A 15,170-nucleotide genomic window follows, 5' to 3' on the forward strand; every position below is an offset into this window, starting at 1 on the left:
AAAGAACCAAGTTTTAAAATAACAGGACAGAGCCAGGCTGGCAAAGGTGCTCCGCAAACTCCCAAAGCTGTCCTGAAAATGCCTGGGCCGCTGAGTGGGGGGTCCCTCCTTGACCAGGGAGCCCCATGTTCCCTCCGGGCCTTGGTTTTCAAGGGTCCCTCTTCCCAGGGTCCCCCAGAGCAGCAGTGTGGGCCTGTGGGCTTCTTTTCCGAACTCCTTTTGTTGTACAAGAGAACGGAGGTACAGACGGCCACACAAACGCTGAGCCTCCTGGGCTGTTCTAGACGAACACGGGTCCAAAAGTGGAGCCACGGCCCAGCCCGCCCGCAGACCCAGCCTCTCCGGTTTGGTGGTCCTGGGGTTCCAGCACCAGAGCTGTATCCCTAGGGCGCTGCACGAACTCCTGCCCGTTTGAAACCTCTGTCTTTGAAATCCCTCAATGTGCATTCTCCCCCGATCCGTACAGCTTATCTGCAGCAGCCGCTGTGGACCGAGGGCTTTGTGGGCTCTGGTCTGGCCTGGGCTCTGCTCGCTGGCGACGCCCCCAAGCCCGGGCTCCGCGACTGAAAGTGGCACCTCAGCCGACCAGGGCCGATGCCCACAAGGCCCGAAGGAAGGGCTGGGTGTGCGGGAGCGTGCGTGAGCATGCACACATGTCGGCTGCTGTCAAGACCACGTTCCACGCTGGACTTTGAACAGGCATGAACACGGCAAGGAAAAATCGCCTCTAAACAGCCGCGTTAAACACCACAAAAGCCTCAAAAAAGAGGTCTTGCTCACAAGCACGGACGGAGCCCAGGCCTCCCTCGGCACCGCCCGCTCCTGCTTTGCACACACGTCTAACGAGCTCGTCCATCTGGTTTCCTAGACAACAGTGGACCAGAAGGAGAAACGAGGGTTTTTAAAAAAGGAAATGATAATTGATAGTCCCCCAGGAAGAAGCTGAAGAGGAGTCGGGCATTAGCAGAGGGACAAGCAGCCCACGGTCGACACCCCCTGGGCAGCAGGGGTCCGGGGTCCCCGATGCGAGCCGGTCGGGCACCGGTGGGAGCCCTGGGCAGGTCTCCCCACTGCTCTGGGCCTCAGTGTACCCATCTGTAAAGTGGGGATAAAAACAGAACCTAAGGCACAGGGTTGTTTTAAGGATTAAAGGAGATAAGTCATTTAAAAAGCCTCAATAAAATAGATTTTAATCATTATCAAAATTAATTGCAATGACCCACATCACCAGGAAAAGGGCTAAACTGTCTCCCATTTGTGCCTTAAGGCTGCGTGAAATGCACTTTGGGGAGATTTCGATGGGACTCGGCAGATGCTGCTGACGACCTGCCCATCAGCCGGACGAGCTGCCCTAGTCTGGGAAAGCCCCGCGGGCTGCACGGGTGGCTCCCGGCGGCCGCGTGACGAGGCCCCAGGACAGCTGAACGGGGCTGCCCGGAGAACGGGTGGCCACCAGAGACAAACGTCATGTTCTCCGCACACTAGAGAGAAAACAATTTAAAAATGACGAACAGGGCGGGAGGACAGTTACTGCCTGTGGCCCTTCGTCAAACTGAGACGGGGCTGCCGGTGGGGGACGGGCAGGGGGCGCAGCCCCAAGTCGGGAAAACACCCGAGTGACCCGCCTGGCCACCACGGCAGCTCAGAACAGCCTTTCTGCCCCTTGTTGCTGCGCTTGTTCTCAGCAGAGCTCGGGGACCAGAGACTCCACGTAAGCACGGCCGGGTGGGGCGGCCCAGCCAGGGGTCCTGTCACCCGCTCTGCACACAGCAAGTCTGCACCTGGGAACCACGCAGGCAGCGGAGCCAACATCCCCTTCTCCACCCGCCCTGGGAGGAAAGGCCACGTCTGGTGCCCGCAGGGCCGCTGTGGGGGTGTCTGCGGGCTGCGCTGGAGGGCACAGGCCCAGCCCCCAGATCTGTCAGAGGGAGTGTGGCCCTGTGGGTGGGATGCACCGGGTGGCCACCCGCAGGTGACACAGTGACTGCACGTGGTCTGGGGGCGAGTGTGCTCTGACGATGTGCCCACCGAGTGTGGGTCTCTAAGCTCACCCAGGTCCCCGTGGGGCCAGGGCCCCCCAGGCAGCCATGAAACAGTCACGACTGAAAGGGGTGAAATCCGGGGACATCTCCACACGCACAGGCGCGAGGGGCTCTGATCACGTCAAAATCCCACACCCCGCAGACGCTCCGTCCTCACGGGAAATAAGAACAGAATCCACCGACAAGTCTTCCCACTGTGCTGGGGCCCGCGGGGGGTCTGGCCGCTCCCCTGCCCACCGTGAGGGCTGAACTGTGTACCCCCAAACCCATCCGTTGAAGCCCCAACCCCCAGCACCGCAGAACGTGACGGTGTTCAGAGACGGGTCTTTCCAGAGGAGGCTAACTGAAAATGAGGCCACGAGGGTGGCCTGAGCCATAGCACTGGTGTCTGCAGGAGAAGAGGAGGTGAGGACACAGTCACGCACGGAGGGACGGCCACCTGGGGACACAGGGAGAAGACGCCGTCTGCAAGCCAAGGAGAGAGGCCTGGGAGGAACCAGCCCCGAGACACCTTGGTCTCAGACTGAGAGGGACAAACGTCCCTGGCTGAAGCTGCCCGTCTGGATGCTTGACCGGGGCAGCCCAGCGGACTGGCGCCCCCACACGGCAAGGCCTCCCCGCGTGGACAGGTCAGCCCCGAGCACCCGTGGGAGACGAGGACTTCTCTCTGCCTCACCTGGAAGTGCCACAGTGCTCCTCTCCCAGGAAGGACACCGGCTCAGCCTGGCAGACGCAGCCACTTCCCAGCTGGTGCCCCGGCTTCACCAGCGGCACTCTGCGCCCAGGCCCAGAGGACCGGATGACCAGGGCAGTAACCACCACGCCAGCAGTTCTGCTCCCACCCAACCTGACTGCGTGGAAATGTCATCAGCCCGGGACGCGGCCGCTGCGAGCCTGAGCCTGGCTCCGGCAAGGCAACACGCCACGCACCGCGTGTCTGCACCATGCGGCTGCTGTGCTGTCACCGGCTCTGATCCCACCCTTCCTGGTTCCCACAGCCTCAGCTTCAAGCCTATATATATTTTTGTCTGTTTGTTTGTTTTTGAGACAGGGTCTGGCTGTGTTGCCCGGGCTGGACTGCAGTAGTGTGATCACAGCTCAATGCAGCCTCCAACTTCTGGGCTCAAACAATCCTCCCACTTCAGCTTCCTGAGGTGCTGGGAGCACAGGTGGGTGCCACCACACTGCCTAAATTTTGAATTTCTTTTTTTTTTTTTTTTGGTAGAGATAGGGATCTCACTGTCTTGCCCAGGCTGGTCTCAAACTCCTGGCCTCAAGTGATCCTCCCGCCTTGGCCTCACAAAGTGCTAGGAGAGCCGTCCGCCTCCAGCCTTTTGCTTTTAATTAATAAAACATGTTGGCTGCTGAGAGACCCCTGGGGGGCCCTGCCAAACATCTTTTCATCGTGCACCCCTGGGGGGCAACTATTCCTCCTGCAGCCCTGTTCTGAGGCCAGGGGGGACAGGGAAGAGCCCCCCTCTGAGGGGGAGAGAGAGCAGAGAGCTGCCACCTTTCCGGACAACAGCCAGGCAGACACAGTGGGGCCCCCGAGGCCAGGACAGCCGGCAACTGACCGCAGGAGGGGCTTGGCCGCCTCCAGCCGGGCTGACGTGTAGCCCCTTGGGCCCTGGGACCCCACTCAAGGCCAGTACCCCAGAGGACGTCCCTCACTTGTGCCAGGGAGACCTGAACACAGAACTTGCTCAAGGATCGAATGGAAACAACCGGAATGTCCTTCCACGGGATGGAAATAAACTGTGATTTACGTCTGTAAGGCAAGGAAAATGAACAAGGAATATGGAACCACACAGGTAAAAAGAGGTGGCAGAAGGCTGTGGATTACTGTTAGGAACTGCTCTAGACTGAAAGATGGGAAAGAGAGAGCACATGAGCGGAACCTCGGCGGTCATGTGACGTCTGCAAGGAGCTGCGGGTGTTTACAGATTCGTCCATATATAGTCAGGCCCAGCGGCCGCGGGGACGTTCACTGGGAAACCCGGGACGGGGCTCCCCGGGCAAGAGCAGGAGCAGAGGCTCAGGCCTGGCCCACCGGGGCCTCGAAATAAACCTGAAGCAAGTACAGGCAAGCGCTCGGACCGTGACGAGGCCAGGGTTGGTTCTGTTATTTCTATGTGGTTCCTGTCTTTAAACCTTTCACAACAATTAATTATCAATCACAGTTTTCACCAACGCTAGGAGGCGGTCGCTCCCGGCTCTGACAGCGCAGGCTCCCCCACACAGGCGAGGGCTGGCGGAGGCTGCCACCCGCCGTGGCCTGGCCACGCTCCCGCCACGTCCTTGCAGCAGCCCCAGCCATTGGACAGTTGGGGAAACCGAGGCCTGGGGCTTAATGGACTTGCCCAGGGATTCCCACCCCGTTGCTGACTGCCGAGCCCACATTCTAACTACTGCTTCACTCAACGTCCACGAGGTCAGATGGGTTACTCCACGGGGACCCCCCGGGCAGAAAGCCCCCAGCCCGTGCAGGCTGGAAAGTGAGGGGCCCCTTTGCAGGACCTAAACCAACTTGCTCCAGGGATCACAGCCCAGAGCATCCTGAGCTAAGGATCCTCTCGCAAAACACCCAAACACACATAGCAGCTCACTGGCCCCGAGGGAAGCAGCAAGTGACAGTTCCCGAGCCAGTGGGAGGGAAAAGTGGGCTTTGCCACCCGGATCTAAGGGAGTTGGGGCCAGGAGCAGAGAGACCCTGGGCCATAAAAGGCAGCGGGGGCAGACAGGGACGAGGCCCGACTCAGGCCAGGCCACTGAGAAGGGACAGGGCTCCAGGGGAAGGTGCCGGCCCCACGAGACCCCAGGGAGGCTAAGCAATCGGGCAGTCACTGCGTGCCACCAGGTGCCAGGCCCTGCCAGGGATACCGAGTCAGCGCCCCGGATGCAGACAGGAGAAGGGTTTCCAGGCCAGGGAAGGGCATCTGCTAAGACGGAGTGAAGTGATGGACAGCCCCAGCCCACAGGCTCCATGTCTGGGGGGCCCCAGGTGAGCCCTGTGCTGCATGTGGGGGCCGCTTGGACACTTCCTGCCCCTCCAGATCACTCAGGGTGGGCACCCTGCAGCCCCAGAGAGCGGAGACGAGGGCGGCCGCGGCCCCGGCTGGCTGAGGACTGAGTAGCTGGGACAAAAGAAGAACCAGCCACGCCCACCAGGCTCGCAGCACCCAGGAAGTTCTCCTGGGAGGACGGGCGCTGGCTCTTGGTGGGCACCCACCACCGGGGAGAGTCTGCATAGGAGAGCCCGCAGGTAGCACTCAGGTGGCAGGGAAGGCAGGGCAGGGGTCACCGTGGCCTTGGCCACGGCAGCCACGTGCTCTCAGCAGCACACCCAGGCCAAGCACCCCAGACTGCCTCTCGGGTGCCAGTCACCAACAGGGAACACCTCTGTCTCCCCTTCTGGGGACTCTCCATGACAGCCTGGCTGCCAGGCCAGCAAGGATGACCCACAGTGGCCACTCAGACAGGACCAGCAACCAGGCCCTGTCCCCAGGGGCCTCACCCTCTGGGTTCTACACTGGGGCCGCCTTCTTCCCTTCCCAGGTCTTCCTCACACCCTAACTCTCCCAGCCTCCTGCTGCCAACTGCCCTGCCTCTGCCCAGCAGCCCAGCCTGCCCTCTGAGGACCTGTCCTTTGGGGACAGGTGTGCCATTCAGAGGCAGAATCTAGGTCTCGGAGCAAGAGGGAGTCTGTGCTCTCCTGCGGGAGCCAGACCCAAAGTGGAAGCGCGTGGGCGCCGAGTGGGTGAGGGTTCCCTTCAAAGCTGGCCGCTCTCCTCCTCTGCCCCAAGGAGAGGAGAGGATGCCACGTGCCCCTACAAAGCACCACGGGCCTGCTGCCCACACGGTACCTGCCTTTCAGGTCTGAAAAGCCCTGTTCCACCCCGGGACGGCAGGGAAGCGGGGCACGGGGGGGGGCCGTGTGGGAAAGTGGGGCACCCCCTCCGGCGGCAGGACCTGCCTCTGGACACGGCGCCGCAAAAGCTGGACGCAGCGAGCTTTGGTGACACGCAGGAGGCCTCTCTGGGGTTGCACGTGGGTGCGTGAGAGAGGGAGGAAGGAAGGAGAGAGATTTCCAATCACAGTCTCAGCTTTCAAACTTTTAAAAATTACCAGAAAGCTTTGCTGCATAAAACCTGGCGTGAATCGTCAAGACATAAAACAGCTCGAGGAGCAGGGGCAGAGGACAGAGTTCCTGGCGGGTCCCGGCCTCGGGAATGCACGGGCAGCTCTGAGGCCCACGCTTCCCTCCCAGCTCCCGCCCCGCCATCGCCCGTGTGCAGGAGCCTGGGACCTGCTGGCCGGGGGGGGGGGAGGAATGTCAGGGACGGGGTACCTTAAAAATGGGGAAACTGAGGCCCAGTGAGGGACAGCACAATGACTCTGCCGTCTCCTGGGCCCTGTTCCCTCCCTCTCTAATGGGAGCCTGGTGGACATCGTGAGCCCTCAGGCTGACCACAGACCACTGTCCTGAGGGACAGCCCAGGGTGGGGAGGAAGAGGCACAGGCCAGGGTGTGCACACGCTCCAAAGCCACAGAGAATGAAACACTCAGGACCAAGCTCGGCTTGTGGGTCCATTTTCGCCCAGGAGACAGAGCAGGTTCTAAAGGTCGTGGCTGGGGGCTCGGGGTGGAGCTCTCAGGTCTCCGGGGATCTACTGCCTACACCTGCGGCTCATCTTTGAGCTTTAATACTACGTCTGTCCCAGGGCTCCTGCCCACAGCACCCAGCCTTGGACTAACGAGGTCTGGTCCCGACCCGCGAGGCGCTGGCTGGCAGGGAGTGTGGGGGGTGAGAGGGTGGGAACCAGAGATGGAGGCGCCCCGGCTCCCCCAGGCCCGGGGCCAGGCATCTCATTGGCTGGCATCCGCGCAGCGATGCCCTGTGCTGTGATCCCTGCTCTACAGGTGAGGCTAGGAGGCTCAAGGGGCCCAGATGCAAGAAGCCCAGGCACAAGCTAACTGCGTCCCAGGGACTGGCTGTCCCTTCACAAGTTGGGGCTCTGCTCACGGAGGAGATGGCTCAGGGCAGCTGGGGACCAAAGCTGAGCTCTGGACGGAGGAGGGGGCCGGGGCGGTGCAGGGAGGGTCTCCCAGAGGCAGGGTCCACCTGGATCCCCCGCCACCTGGGCAGGGCCAGGGCACGGCAGGCTGGGGTGGCCCAGGACTGTCTGGGCCAGGGGACAAGGTGGCTGGAGCTGGAAAGCCCCGACTGACAGCTGCAGGGTGGGCTAAGGAGCTACGCCAGGCACCCAAGTGACATCCAATGTTGACCCAACGCTTGCCTACGAAACCATCTTGGGACTTCTGCTGGCTGAGCCCAATTTTAGAGACAGGGAAACAGAGGTTTAGGGGTCAAAGAAACTCCTGGCCGGGGAAGAATCCCCGCAGCCCCTCCCTTGGCCAGGCCTTCAGGTCCCCGGTCTGCCCGGCCCCTCCCTGCCCAGAGCCCCCAGGTCTGTGTCTGGTGGCCTTGAGAGCCCCCAGCAATCGGGCGGGCAGGACCGGGGCTGCCCCTCCAGAAGGGGGCCCCACCTGTCTCTGCCCGCTCTGGCCAGAATCCCGCAGGATTTGGTGACTTCCTGAGGCAGCAGGGGCTCGGGGAGTGAGGCTCACCCTGTAAGAGGGCATCTGGCCTTCCCACCCCCTGCTCCGCGCAGCCCAGAGAGCAGGACGCGGGGCCTTTTAGGCGACCCCACCCCCACGCCGCATTCCCCCAGTAGACGGGGCGGTCAAGTCCCGTCGCCCTGCGGTGAACGGCGCCCACGACGGCACACCCCGTAACTGACTCTCCGTCGCATCCCCCCGTAGTTGGGCACAGAAATCCCGCGGGCAGCCCGGAAGTGGGGCGCGGAGCCCCGCCCTTCCCCGACCCTGGCCCTTTAACCGATCCCCGCCCCCTCCCCGTGCCGTATTCACCCCAATAGACGGGCACATCAATCCCACCACCGCGCCACGGCTGCTGCGCGCCCGTCCCCAGCGTGGAAGAGGCTGAGAATGGGCTCCTCGCCCAGCCAGCCAGGGAAGGGACAAAGGCACGGCCACCGAGCGCTCTCAGTGCAGCCCCTGCGCGCCTGAAGGCCCCGCTCCCTCCGGACTGGGGCGGGGTGGGGGGTGCACTGTCAGAGGCCCGCTCCTCCTGGGCTGGGACGCTCCGAAGGCCCCCTGCGGCCTACACTGGGTGTCCAAACTCCCCCGCCTTGGGCGAGGGGAAGGTGACCCCAGACTGGTCCAGAGGGCAGCCCGGCCAGCGGCCTGCGGGGTGGGGTATCCCCCACATCCCCTCCCCATGTTCTCATTTAAGCTTTCTAGAAATCTGTGTTGCAGGAGGGAACTGTCCAATTGTTGAGCCTGCACTTCCAGGGGTCGCTTCATCTCAGCCAGGGTCCCAGGGGCTACCTGTGCCGGTGCAGTCCACCTGCGTTCACCACGTGAAACCGCAGGCATCCCGGAAGTGAGGCCACTCTGTGAGCTGCATTCTTAATTCAGAAACAACCGGACCTTAGGGACGGGCCGCATGCTAGCTACGCCCTGCCCATCCCAGGGTGCCAGGGAAACTCTCTGGTCAGGTCTGGCGAGCCGGGGTGAAGACAGTGCAGAGCACCTACTGTGTGCCAGGCCTGGGGAACACAGCCCTGACCAGACAGACATTCAGGCAATCGTCAAGGGTGACAGATGACATTCGCCACCAGCATCCACTGTGAGCCTGGCTCTGGCCCAACTGCTTCCTCCCATATAAAGTCATTCAATTAAACAAACACAAGATTGAGTTCATTTCAGATAAATAAAGAGAAGTCAAAACTCAGCAACCCAGGATACTTTAGAATGGGTAGTTTAGGTCAGAAACAGAGGGTCTCAGGGAAGTGACGTCTGAGTTGAGGCCCGAATTAGATGGAGCCCACCACGTGCTGATCTGGGGAAGGGCTGCCAGCAAAGGGTAGAGCAAGAGCAGAGGCCCTGGGGTAGGAAGAGCTGGGCCCAGGGCCAGATCCTTGCCAGCAAGGAGGCAGGGAGAGGTGGGCAGGGCCAGGGCGTCTCGGCCCCATGGGGCCTGGAAAAAGGCCCGGACTTACTGAGACCCAGGGCGATTCTCGAAGGCCTCTCAGCAGGCAAATTACACGATGTGGTTTATCTTTTTAAAGATCATGCTGGCTGCTGGCAGCAGCAGGACTGGGGGGGCAAGAAAGGGAGCGCTGGGCGGCTGACGTGGACCTCCAGGCAGGAGCCAGTGGGCTGGGGGAGCGTGGAGGCCGCACGGGGGAAGAGCTGGCTGAGGTGGGCTGGGAGGCGAGCAAGCATCTGCTCTCAGCCTGGGTGGCTCTGATATTTACAAGAGAAGCCCTCAGGGTGTTCTAGAGCCCTCTAAGCCACCAACGATGCTCATGTCCTGAGTGGCAGGGGCCATCGCTCAGAACCTGGATGACTACGGTAAGGCTCTGATGGCCCCAGGCCACCCACGGGGCCTGACTGGGTGGTTCCCAAGCCCTCTCTCTGCACCCTTAGGTCTGTACTCCTTGTCACAAGATTCCCTCTTGGCCGGTCCCTGAAGAAGCTCCAGCTGCCCCACACCTTGGCCCTGCAACATCCCTCGCCTTGGCTGGCTAATTCTGCCGTTTCTTTGCTGGGCAGAAACTCCAAGCTGGGGCCGCTTCCCTCCTCCCTCATCTCAAGCCCTGGTCCTGGGACACAGCTGGGGCCCATTCCCCTCAACTGAGATGTGGGCCCAAGGCAACTTCACACCCTGTGCACAGGCCCCCAGGGGCCTGGCTGGGGACAGCTGCCATGCTAAGAGAACAACTCAACCCAAAGTCCAAGTCCCCTCCCCATCCCGCACCCAGAAGCATTGCTCTCCGCCCACACATCTCTACAGTTACCCAGTGCGGCCAGGGCCGGAAAACCCTCAGGGACGCTGACAGCCCAGGGACTGCATCCTTAGCTGCTTCCTTGAGCCGCGGGCTCGGTAAGTCATGAGGCCAATCTGGCACCAAGAACGATCCTCTGCTCCTTCACGGCACTCATGAGCAGCACGAGGACATCCCGGGCAGCGTGCCTGTCACCATCAGGGGCCATGGCACTGTCCTTCTGCACCACCCAACATCTGGCCCCCAGCACACGACAGTGCTCACCTGGGCTCCCCGGCCAACCCTGGGGCACTTCTACCCACCTGAGCACAGACCCACGGTGGGATCTGCACCCGACAGCTGCCCTCATAGCAGATGACCAGGATCCTTCTGTGCTGTGCACCCCTAGCACCTCGGCCCTTCTACAGCCCCTGCCCCGGGGGCCAGAGCTCCACGGTCGCCAGGCCTCTCTGGGAGGACTGGGAGCTGGGTCTGCACTGTTCCTCAGCTGTGGCCACACACACAGAATCACCTGTCCCTTGGACAAGTGGGGAGAGGGGCAGGACACACTTCCATCGCCCTGGGCAAGTTCTCCACCTGTACCTTGTGTGTGTGCACACATGCCTGCAGCCTTCACCACCGAGTCAGGGGAGAGCACGAGTCCCCAAAACAGCTGTCACAGACACACAACCATCTTCACACCACTGGCTTGTCAGAGTTTTTCTTTCCTCCCCCCCCCCGCCAGGTGTAGCATGTCAGATTACTACAGGGGCTCAAAGCCGGGATTGCAGCCGAGAAACTGATCCCAGACGTTCCCAGCGTAGTCAGTACACTCCCGGGCGGGGTGGGGGCGGGGCTGTTGCGTCCGGCATTCTGCAGAGAGAGCGTGCTCGGAACTCGGCTGATTCATGGCCCAGTTTGAGCCTAGGAAGGAGCCTGCGCTGGACGCCCAGACGCCTGCAAGCAGCCTCTCTGAGACCAGGCCTGGGCCTGCAGGCCGCAGCGGCTGCCCATCTGCTCTGCCTTGTCACCTTTCCTGACACAGCCCGGCAAGACAGACCAGACAGACGCACGCAGAGCCTGCCTCCTGGGCACCCCGCCGGCCTCACACACATGCAGCAGACAATAGACTGCAGAGCAGAGCTGGAGCACTGACGGGCCACCCCGCCGCCCACCTGCCTCACACCTGCAAAGCCCTCGGCTCTTCTTGCCCAGTCAAGTTCAAGGAACAGCAAGGCCCTGCATAAACAAGGAAGTGGGGTGAACACCCAGCAAAGACAGACGGGTGGTGGCCCGTGATCCTTGGAGGGACAGGGTTTCTCCTCAGTCTGGGACCTGGATTTGCCCCAGTGCAGACGGACTCCAGAGTGCAAACGCTCAGCCCCAAAGGCTGCACCCACTTCTCCAGGCCCCAATGTGCCACCGGCCCCTGGCGGGGGCTGAACGAGAAGGAACAGTCACAGAAGTCTGCTTGTAAAAGACACCTTGAGGGGGCTCAGGCAGGACAGACATAACTTACATCTTAGGTAGACAAGAGAGTGGCAAGTTAGTGACACCCTGAGATGGCCAAAGAGAAGAAATCCACCCAGCTGCTCCAGCAAGGCCAGACCAGCTCAGCCCCAGGATGATGAGGGGCAGAGGAGCTGCCTCCTCCCTGGGGGGACCTGTCTGCACCGGTAGGAGCCACCAAAACCCCAACTCCAGCAGCAACTGACAGCAGACGGCCCAGCTGGCTGGGGTGGGGGGGCGAGGCGGGAGGACAGGGCCTGGGAAGCCCAGGCTGGGCCCCTGCCATGCCGGGAGGGCCTGCCCACCTCCAGCCTCCCACCTGCGCGTCCCACCCTCCCCCACCGCAGGGAGTCCTCAAGTGCACAAGACCCTCTTGGAGACTCAAGTCCTCCCAACAATTTTTGAGGCTCCATATCTTTAAGGGCAGGCCCCCACTCTGTGGACCCAGGCAGGCCCCCTCCGAGCCAAGCTGGGAGTCGGTATGCCAGACCCCACATCCCAGACCCCGATCCGGACGCGCGTCCCCCAGCCCCTTCCAGACCCCGGGTCCGCCGAGCTGGGGACGCAGACCCCGCCACTAGCCAGGGTCTGTGGCGGTCGGACCAGCCACCCTCCCTCCAGTTCCGGCTTCGTTAAGCCCCACCAAGTAGGGCGCCGGGCTGGGCGCGCCGCTCCCCACCCACGGGCCCCACCCGCGCCACAACGCGCCGGGCGCCGACCCGCTCGGCCCGGGACGTCCGCCGGCGCCCCCAGCTCCCCGGCCCGCCGCCCGGGCGGACGCCCACTGGCACCGGCAGGGGCCGCGGGCTGCTCCCCGGCCCTGGTGCGGGGCTGCGGCGCGGGCTCCCCGGACCCCGCCGCACGTTCCGGCCCCCGCGGCCCTCCCGCCGCTCCCCGGCCGCGCCTACCGTGCGCCTACGGTGCAGCCAGCTCCGGCTCGGGCCCGGCGCGCGGGGGCTCCGCGGGCGGCGCGGGCCGGGCCGCAGGAAATGCCAGAGGACGGATCCGACCGCGCGAGGCGGAGCGAGGGAGCGGGAGGAGGCCGAGCGGGCGAGGGGGCGGAGGGAGCAGGGCGCGGCGGCCGCAAAACCCGGGCGGATCGGCCGCGCCGGAGCGGGCGCCGCGGAGACCCCGGTCCTGGCCGCGGGGGCCACCCTGGCGCGCTCCGGGGCTCGCGCGCACCCAGACGGCCACGGGTCGGGACGCTCCGCTGAAAGTGGCCTCGAGGCTGAGCGGGGTGCACAGTGGCGAGTGGGCTCAGCCTCCCGGGGTTCCCGCGTTTAGGGGTGCACGCCCCAGCCCACGCTAGCCAGAGTGAGGTGCCGCCTCTACCTTCCTGAGCCCAGGAACCTGTAACACTTTCTCCCCCAGTCACAGAAGCCACCAGAACACAGGGGAACCCCAGAACCCCCAGCCCATTGTCCCTGACCTGTATGTGCTAAGAAGGACCCCCCCACACTGCATGTTTCTAACTGCACCTCTCCATCGGGGCTCTTTTGCTAAGAATGCGTCCTCCGGTGGATTTCCTCCTGTGTTCCCCCTCATCCCTTCTGCCCCCTCAGAGACCTTTTTAGACCCTCCCCGGTCCTCTTGCACCTAAAGACATTTTTCCTAGTTCCTCTGAACACCCCCAGATAGGAGCGGGGAAGCCCTTCCCTGGCCCATAGCCCTCAGGAGGGTGTGAGCTCCTGGTTGAGCCCAGCAGTAGCCCCCAAGTCTGAGATGCTCTGGGACGCTGCCGGGTCCTTCTTCCAGTGTCTGTCCCCAAGTGGCCAGGCGAGTTGGGAGCTGGGCCCACTTTCTCAGGCATGTCCCTGGATGCAGGCAGGACTTGGGAGGGTGAGGAGCCTTTTCCAAACAGAACTTTAAAAGGGACAGGACTGACCCTGGGCAGAGAGCCCCAGCCTCCTTCCCACGGTCTGGCTCTGCTGCCAACAGGCACATTGCCACATCTTCACGCCCTGTTGGGTTGCAGGTGCATTCGGGGCCCCCAAGCCTGGGGACCAGGGACAGAATGCAAGACCAGCAGGCAGGGCCGTGGGGGTGAGCCTGCCGTCCCGCTGCCCAGCCCCTGGAGCTGGAGCAACAACATGCAGGCGCTCTGCCCCCAGCCGGCCAAACCCCTCTTCCCCTCTGAGCCTCAGCCACGCCCAGCCCGTAGACCCCATGCTGGGTCTCCAGCTGGGGGCAGAAGCACCAGCTGCTCGATGAGGGGGGCGGGCTGCCTGAACCTGCTCTAAGCTCACCCTGGGGCTAGCCGCGTCCAACCCCACAGTCACCTTTCGAGGCCTTGGGATGCAGAACTGCTCAGACAAGATGCTCAGCGCCATGGTGTGACCCTGCTCTGTGGGGCCCGCGCAGGCGGCCTCCACCTCCCCAGGAGAGGCTCTGCACAGCGTGGGATCAGCCAAGGCCAGCCAGTCTGCTCTTCGAAGCCTCTGCCCAAGCTGGGGTGCCACCTCCAGGAACCTGGTAAATTGCTGGTTGCTGGGGCCAATCCACAGGGAATTGGGAAAAAAACAAAGCCCCTATCCCCCAGGGCGCAGGGCTCAGGGGCCAAAGCAGGGCAAGTTGCCAGGCACTTGATGCTGGCTATGTGGGGTCTGGATGTCATGAAATGACACTACTGAGGGCAGAGGTCAAAGGGACACCTGGCTGAGTGTGGGAAGGGCCCAGAGATGACAGCAGGGCGGGGGCTCAGGGGGTGGAGTCTGGACGAAGCTTGAGTCCTTCTCTGGTAGAGTCCGACAACAGCCAGATGGCCACACGAGAAATAAGGGTGTGCCACCTTCTGGGTGCAGCGACAGGTGTCCGGAGTCCATCCCACTGCACAGCAAGTCTTGACGCTTTAGGAAGCCCCTGCCAGCCGCTTGCCTGGTTTTGGAGAGGCAGCGAGGTGAAGCGGACAGCCCTGACTACAGGTGAGTCTGAATCCTGCTGCCGCCCGGAAGTGGCTCTATCCCTGGGCAGCGACTTGTTCCTTCCGGGCCTTGACTTCCTCAGCTGTCAAAGGGACACTGTGTGTGTGCGAGTGGCCGTCGCAGGAAGCGGAGCGTGAAGAGCCGCAGAGCCTGGGGGAGCCGGGTGCTGATGGCACCAGCTTTGGGAGCACACTGCACAGGCCTTCGGTAGGTTCGTGCCACTCCCGGTGCCTCGGTTTCCTCACCCGTAATAGGCGACGATGCCGACGCAGTTTCCACCTCGTGAGCTGCCGAGTCCCCAGTGAGCGCTGGCCTTGAGGGAACGCTGGGGGCCGAGGGGCCAGCTGTGAGGAGGACCGGCCGGCACCGCCCAGCTGCCCAGTCTGGAGGGATAGTCCAGACAGGTGTGTGAGCGATGCGGAATTCGGAGGGCCTTGCCCTGCAGCAGGCCGGGCGCAATCCCCAGCCGGGACTGTTTCAGTCCAGCTCCCTGGGACAGCAGCAGTTCTCAGAGGGGCGATTTTGCCCCCCGTACCCAGGTGGCACTGGGCAACATCGGGACACAGTTTGGGCTGTCATAATTTCAGGGGTGTTAATGGCATCTAGGGGGCAGAGGCCAAGGATGCTGCTACGCACCCTGCGGCACAGACCACCCCCAGGACGAAGAGCGAGTGGCCCCAAAGGCTGGTGGCGCTGAGGTTCCAGAAATCACCACGCTGGCAACTGCTGGGCTCGCGCCTTAGCTCTGGCGGGCTGGTCTGTGGGGTTGCGGGGGGACCCAAGGCCTCCTGTGGTGGAGCCCCCTGCCCTGCCCCAGGTTCTACGCATCTCGTCTCCTGACCACG

General features: G+C 63.0%; 1 protein-coding gene across 1 annotated transcript in view; it reads right to left on the minus strand.

Moving 5' to 3' along the window:
* OSBPL5 (oxysterol binding protein like 5) overlaps positions 1 to 12,403 on the minus strand; it is a 53,675-nt gene extending 41,272 nt beyond the window's left edge. Inside the window, exon 1 of the mRNA XM_045558478.1 lies at positions 12,313 to 12,403. The gene's annotated coding sequence lies outside the window, so the exon portion shown is untranslated. The remainder of the gene's footprint in view (positions 1 to 12,312) is intronic.
* Between the last annotated feature and the right edge of the window lie 2,767 nt (positions 12,404 to 15,170).

Source organism: Lemur catta, chromosome 7 (genome assembly GCF_020740605.2).
Source record: "Lemur catta isolate mLemCat1 chromosome 7, mLemCat1.pri, whole genome shotgun sequence".
Taxonomy (NCBI): domain Eukaryota; kingdom Metazoa; phylum Chordata; class Mammalia; order Primates; family Lemuridae; genus Lemur; species Lemur catta.